Here is a 6,784-nt window from a genome sequence, read left to right on the forward strand (position 1 = left end):
ACCCCATACACTGCTTTATGTACTCTCTGCCTGCCACCTGCCACCATTTTGCATGCTACAGAATCAGGGTATTGGGCTGTTTTACTTTGTACAGTGCACAGTATGCCTGCGTGCTAGCTATCAATCTTGCTCCAGTGAAATGTAAGTATCTCAGAGGCAAAGCAATTCCTTTGTTCATGTTATACCTCGGGTACCTAGGGTTCCAGAAACTCAAGAAGGTCTCAAAAATGCACCGAATGTTTATTTCAGTCAGGCTTACTGTTGCTGTGTTGAAACACCACGGCCACAAGCAACTTGGAGAGGAAAGAGTTTATCTGGCTATGCTTCTACACCTTAGTCCATCTTTGAAGGAAGTCGGAAGTCAGACAAAGCAGGAACCTGGAGGCAGGAGCTGATACCTAGGCCACGGAGGAGTGCTGCCTACTGCCTTGCTCAGCCTGCTTTCTCACAGAGCCAGGGACCACCAGCCCAGTGGTGGCACTACCACAGTGGCCTGGGCCCTCCCTCATCAATCACTAGTTAAGAAAATGCCATTCTACTGGAGTTTATGGAAGCATTTTTTTTTCAATTGAGATTTCTTCCTGTCTTGACGCTAGCTTATCTGAAGTTGACATAAAACTAGCTAGCACAGTGTTGCCGATACTGGCATCCTAGAGTAGGAAAAACACAGAAGACAGTGGGAAAAACTCCTGGCATGACTTCTGAGAAAACACAGGCACTGATTTACGTAGACAATAACTCTGGCAGATAGTGTGCCATCTGAGCTATCAGCTTATCCTTTTGCACCGGCCACAACCATGGGCCGTTGGGCTAAGACTTCGCAAATGTAATACTATATTGCTTGGTGTACCTGTTCCCTTTGACGTGTAACTGGCATCTTACGCTGATTTTAACATGATGAAAGGGCCATAGTCGTGAGCCTGGGATTGTGTTTTTTCTATCCTTATCATCTTCAGCAGCAGTGGCAGTGGTGGCGGCGGCAGCCTGTAATCTCTACTCTTGTCGATTCTTGTCCATAGCTGTGGCTCTCCAAAGGTGCATCTCAGAAGGCAGCATCTTTTTCTCTGTGGCTATAGATGGCAGTACTTCACTACCTATGATCATCTACAGAGCTTGGGTTGCTGAAGTCAGAGCCACCGGTCAGGGGAAAGCAGGTAATGAATGAGCAATCAATCAGTCCACGCTGAATGGCAAATTGATGTCTTCATTAAGTGAACAAACTGGCTTCCTTTATAAACAAGGTCAGGGTATTTATAACTCAGTAGATTTATTAAATTAAAGGCTGGCTGCTCTGTGGAACTGGCGATCTATCTGCATGGAGCACATGCAAAGACCGTCCTCTCCAGGACTGATGCTCTTCTTATGTAATTATTAGTAAAAGTTGCTCTCCATATGTTGCCTTTGTTTTTCCACACAAGGCTAATGAAAAAGTGATTATTTTAAAAAGAAGCCGCTCTTTCAACATGATACTGGTGCCCTGTTATAAGCCCAAAGTAAGATCTTTAGCCACTTAATATGCTTGGCACTTAGACAGATGAAGTTTTGCATAATACAGTAAGTTATGCAGCAGGTGAAAAGTTCGGAATTTACTGTGTCCATATGCCACGCCTTAAGTGACCCATATAGTTAATGTCACCACTGTCAGGGAACAATGCAGGAAGTCCAGAAACCAGTGTTATAACACGACCAGGTATCAAGGGCTCAGTGAACTTAACGATTCTCAACAAGAGTTGTCCAGCAGAAATGTCAAGTGAGCCCCAAGTGTGAGTTGCATGTTGTGAAGGTTTGAATGTGAAAAGCACTGAAGGCCACCGAGGCTTGGTTGTAGCTACAGGAAGTGACTGGGAGATATTGGCAACGAATATATGTATCATATGTATTTTTAAAGAGGTCAGAGGACAGTGTCCTGCATCAGCCCTCACGTTCACCTTGTTTGAGACAGGCTCTTTTTGTTGTTTATTGAGTGTTCCAGGTTAGCTGGACTGCAAGACCCTGAGGATTCTCCTGTTTCTGCTTCCTGTCTTCCCATGGTGCACTGGGGTTAAAGGTGCGTGTACTACTCCATTCAGCTTTTATGCAGGGGTCTGAGGGTCAGATTCAGTTGCTTGTGTTTGTGCAGCAGGTTGTTTCTGCACTGACCTCTCTCCTCAGCAAAAGACCCTTCTTTCTCCTAAAAAAATGTGTATCAGTGTACCACATATTGCAATGACTGATGAGACCAGAAGAGGGCGTCAGATCTACTGGGACTCGAATTACAGATGGTTGTGAACAATGTGAATGCTGGGAATTGCACCTGGGACCTCTAGGAAGATCAGCTAGCGTTCTTAACCACTGAGACATCTCTCCAGGCCCCAATTCCAGGCTCTTTCTATTAGCAAACTAACTGCCTCAGTTATTTGTGTCGGTAATAAAAAGCTTTTTCTCTAGTTCAGTATGTAAATAAAAATATTTTTGCACACTATTTGTAAGTTGAAGCCTTCTGTATACACATAGAACTTTCTCGTTCTTAATAATTCAAAGAAATCAGAATAACTTTGTAGCTTTTAAGTTTATTTGGGGAAATAATTGTTTTCATGTTAGAACGATCACTCATATTTCACAGGTTAGTTTCCAAGTTAAACTGGGCTAATATTATAAAGTAAAATATTATACAATTTATAGTTATTATATATTATACAATTATTATAAAGTGGGCTAGAAGTTGTAATCTGAATAAATTAATTAAGTAATAAAAAATAAAGTGGGCTAGAGATATAAATTGAGTTAGAACAAGGTAAAAAGAGCCACAGCTTTGACCAGGTATTTTATCCTTAGGAATTTGCTTCCATAAAATAATCTAATAGGAGCAAGATCCATATGCATGAAGTCATCTATGGTAATCTCATTCATTACACTAAAGGGAAACATCCAATTGAAGAGAATGCTGTAACAAATTATGTCCGCATACTAGGGTGTCATCTTCAACTATGTTAATTAAGAAGTTACATAAAATATTGAATCTCACTCTAGCATAATGTAAATCAGCACTTGCCTGAATATCCAAATCATATATAGATATTCCTTCCCATGCATACTTATTTTATTCATATATACCACAGCCCACGTATCACTCCCTTCTTCTTTGTGTGTGAGATAGAAAAAAATCTTATTTTGAATCTTCTTGTAATTTGTTCCTTTTGAGATAGGAGACACTCATAGTCCCTCAGAAAAATTATTCTGCTGTGAGTCCTCTGTTCACTCTGTGCCAGAGTCCCTACCTAGAATGAAGATGCTGATCCACAAAGGATAAATAAATAAATATCTGTGAATAAAGCCAGCCAGGACTGAGCACATTGTGTAAAGTATTACACATCTGAATTGCCAGATATGACATTACCTCGGGGTGAGAAGTGGTGGATTGTTAGCAGGACTTGGGGAGTGTACTGTGGGTGCTGGTGGCACATGGCCATGACTGGGCTAGTGGAAGCCATGGAACTAACGCCAGGAAAGGGGCACGGCTGATGGGCTCATCTCTGGGAGCAGTCACTGTTATAGCCAGCAGTGTATTGTTTCTTGTTCTCCACTGTAAGTCTCTCTGTCCTAATCTAGTCTTTATTAACTGTTCTTCATGATCATCCAAGTATTTTGTGTACTTTTGAGAATGGAGGGAGAGGCCTGTTGTTTTTAGGTAAGACCAGAACCTATATTGCATAGATTACATAGACCTGGTCAAACTGACCTGGGGTGCTGTGAGGGGCAGTCTCTGAAGAAGTGGCCCAGCATGTGAATAACTAATGGTGGCAGGCAGCATTTGTATTTGCTGAATGTTTTATTTATCTTCCATCTTTTGCTACGGATGGGTCATTCTTTCCAACTCTACTAAGCCCAGGAAGGGCCATTTGACAAGTGCATAATGGAAAATCCTGGGCAGACACACTAAGGAGTACCTTGCTGTCCTCTGTGCCTCCTTCTCACCATTCCAGGCCAGAGCTACTTTCACTTGGCATGTGGTGTGGAGATGATGGTTAGCTCATGTGTGGTTTGGTTTGTCCATTTTGCCAGCTGTATGTATCTTCAAGGACACTTAGGGGGTGACCTTAGCACTGGGATGAGGGACTCAGTAAACGAGACCACTTTCTCCAGTTAGGTGGGTGTCATTCACTCAGCCTACTGAGGTCCTGTCCAGGAAGAGGAGGGAGGAGAACTCATCCCTCCTGCAGGGGCATCTTTTGGCAGGTCATACAGGCATACAGTGGTCCGGTGAGCTACGTGCTCAGACTTCATGCGGATGACTGATAAAGCGTTCTGATTCTTTCGCTAGAACACCCCAGGAAACTAATAAACCTCTGTGGTTGTGAACAGCTGAGAGATGGAATCATTTGTTACCGTGGTATAATTTAACCTGTATCGATTTATACAACAGAACTTCCGAAGATACAAAGGAATAGAACACAGAAGACTGAACCCTCTATTGACTGACAACCTAGAAGGGGGTTTCTATAGATCTGTGGGCCCTTTGACCGATGCCCAGCAGGGGGTTTCTCTGGGCCCTTTTGGTGGTTAGACTTGAACTTGCACTTGGAGGTTTTATGCTGCTGCCAAATAGTGCATTCATACTCCTTTGAAATGTCACTCCTGCCACATAAATATTTGTTAACTCTCTCAATAGCCCCACTCTCAACTTAACTTTTCAAGCCATCGTGTTCAGAGACACTAGTGACAGCTGCCCATGGGCTTATAAACACCAGCGCAGAGAGCGTCACTGAAGAGCTCTGGCTTGATTTATACATGGTTATCAAAAACTATATTTGAGAGAGGAATTGCACCCTTGGCGAATCCTGAAAACCTCTGCCTTAGCTACTCCCTCGATTTTTACATTAGGAAGCTAATCTGTATATTATATTTGAAAGAAAGAGAAGATTTGACCGTTTAAAATGCATTAAAAACCATCCTCCCAATTTCCACAAGGGCAGTGACCCAGATCAATTAGAAAGGCCTCTCATTACAGCAGACATGGCGTTGATGGGCACGAGCCACTGACAGGTAACTCCGCAGTTGCTGTAGGGGGTTGGGGGGGGTCAGCCCCCAGAAGCTGCACCTGAAAAGCAGCCTCCATAAGCACTCTTGTCCATTCCTCTGTATGGGCAGGTGGAGGAAGGAACCAGGGCAGTTACCCAGATAATTACAGAAGAACAAAACTGGTGTGTGGCAGGTTACGTGGAGAACTTACTCTGAATTTTCCAGGCAACCATTTTTTGTTCTTTGCCCCCTGGTCTCAGCAGGAATCTGATCTGGCTCATGGAAGCGACTTCAACAAGTTAAATGCTCTCAGCTGGTGTGTAATGCTTCACAGGAATTCCCCGACTCATCCATCTGGATTTCGAAACGGCTCTGTCAGATCTTACGGCCACGTTTTTCCCACTGGTTCGTGGCAAAACCCCAATACTGCTACTGCTGTGAAATTGTTAAGCTGTTTGTGAAACTTCAGAAAGCACAAGGTCTGGCAGCTCATACTGACAATGCTGGTAAGTAAGAAGAGGACTGAGGAGACCAGTTGTGGCTGAGGACGCGGAAGAATGGTGCTGTGTGGCAGTTTTCCATAGGAGATACTTGCTGCATCCTATATAATGCATTCCTGCAAGGGAGGTCTGAACCCCGCCCTCCCCAGTACCCCTGCACCCCCATTACCATCTTACAGGTGAGAAGAGGGAGTCCCTGCAAAGCAGACAGCTGAAAACATGGTCATGAAACTTTCGGATAAGGTAATGAAGGGGCTAGGGAAAGACATTGACCAATCGAGGAAGGCAGTGCAAGGATGCTCAACTGCGGGAGGAATGACATGACACAGCGGTGAGCTGAAACGTCAGCCTGACAAGAGGGACAAACATGAAGCCACTTTGGAAAGGAAAGCTAGGTGAGAGCCAAGCATCTTTACCCCCAGGACAGTTCTACCAGGCTCCGTTCTAGGTGCAGATCTGGCAGATGGATCAGCAGTGATGACAAATCCCCTTTGTCATTCTGTAAGACTTGGAGGGCACTGGCTGCTCTGGTAGCTTTCTTGATAATTTGTAAAAGACTGACCTAGCAGGAGAAAGGGAGGGGAGGCTGAGAGGAGGGAACAGGCGGAGGGCAGCGAGCCTCACTTTAGCAGGTGTGAAGGAAGGCCCAGCTGAAGGTTGCAGGTGGCAGGAGGCGCTGCTCAGGCAAGGAAGTACATGGTTGGGCAACTGTCATCTTGTCATCATCACCTAACAAGAGCCCTGGAGTCTGACAGCTTTGACCCTGAGTTCATTGGGAGGACCAGTCTCTGTAGCTATGAATCTGCCTTTCACCTCTCTGGAGCCTGAGAGCTCACGTTCCAATGGTGGACTTGCATCTATAGGGTCATCCCTACCGCAGGGTGACTGACATGCAGCAAGTCTTGGAAATAAAGAGACAGGTCTTCTCCCTGTACCAATCTCAGTTATCTTGCTGCTTCCCACACTCACAGCCACTGTGGAAGAGGAGGCCTCTGTCCCCCAGAAAAAACATTAGTTACCCCAAGAGAGTATGATCTACGGAGGCTGCCCAGCCCACAGACTGCAAAGGGGAGTGTGGACAACAGAGGGACCTGGTGTGCAAAGAAGGGAAATGGCAAAGTGAACACAGCTGTGGTGGACATCCCCTGCTTCTCCAGTATGGACTCAACAACAGCGAAATGGCCCTACCTATGAAACGAGACTTGAGGTGTGTCTGTGGGTATTTCCGGAGAGGTAGCCCACTCCAGTTTCAGGAAATCCAGTTCACTCTTCTGACCTCCTGACCT

General features: G+C 44.9%; 1 long non-coding RNA gene across 1 annotated transcript; it reads left to right on the forward strand.

The window, feature by feature from the left end:
- Positions 1-1,018: 1,018 nt before the first annotated feature.
- Positions 1,019-5,548, forward strand: LOC127193149 (uncharacterized). The gene is made up of 3 exons (XR_007831088.1): positions 1,019-1,154; positions 1,965-2,047; positions 5,262-5,548. It is a non-coding gene; the product is annotated as an uncharacterized LOC127193149 (long non-coding RNA).
- Positions 5,549-6,784: the final 1,236 nt, after the last annotated feature.

The sequence above is a fragment of the Acomys russatus genome, chromosome 8 (genome assembly GCF_903995435.1).
Source record: "Acomys russatus chromosome 8, mAcoRus1.1, whole genome shotgun sequence".
Classification (NCBI taxonomy): Eukaryota; Metazoa; Chordata; class Mammalia; order Rodentia; family Muridae; genus Acomys; species Acomys russatus.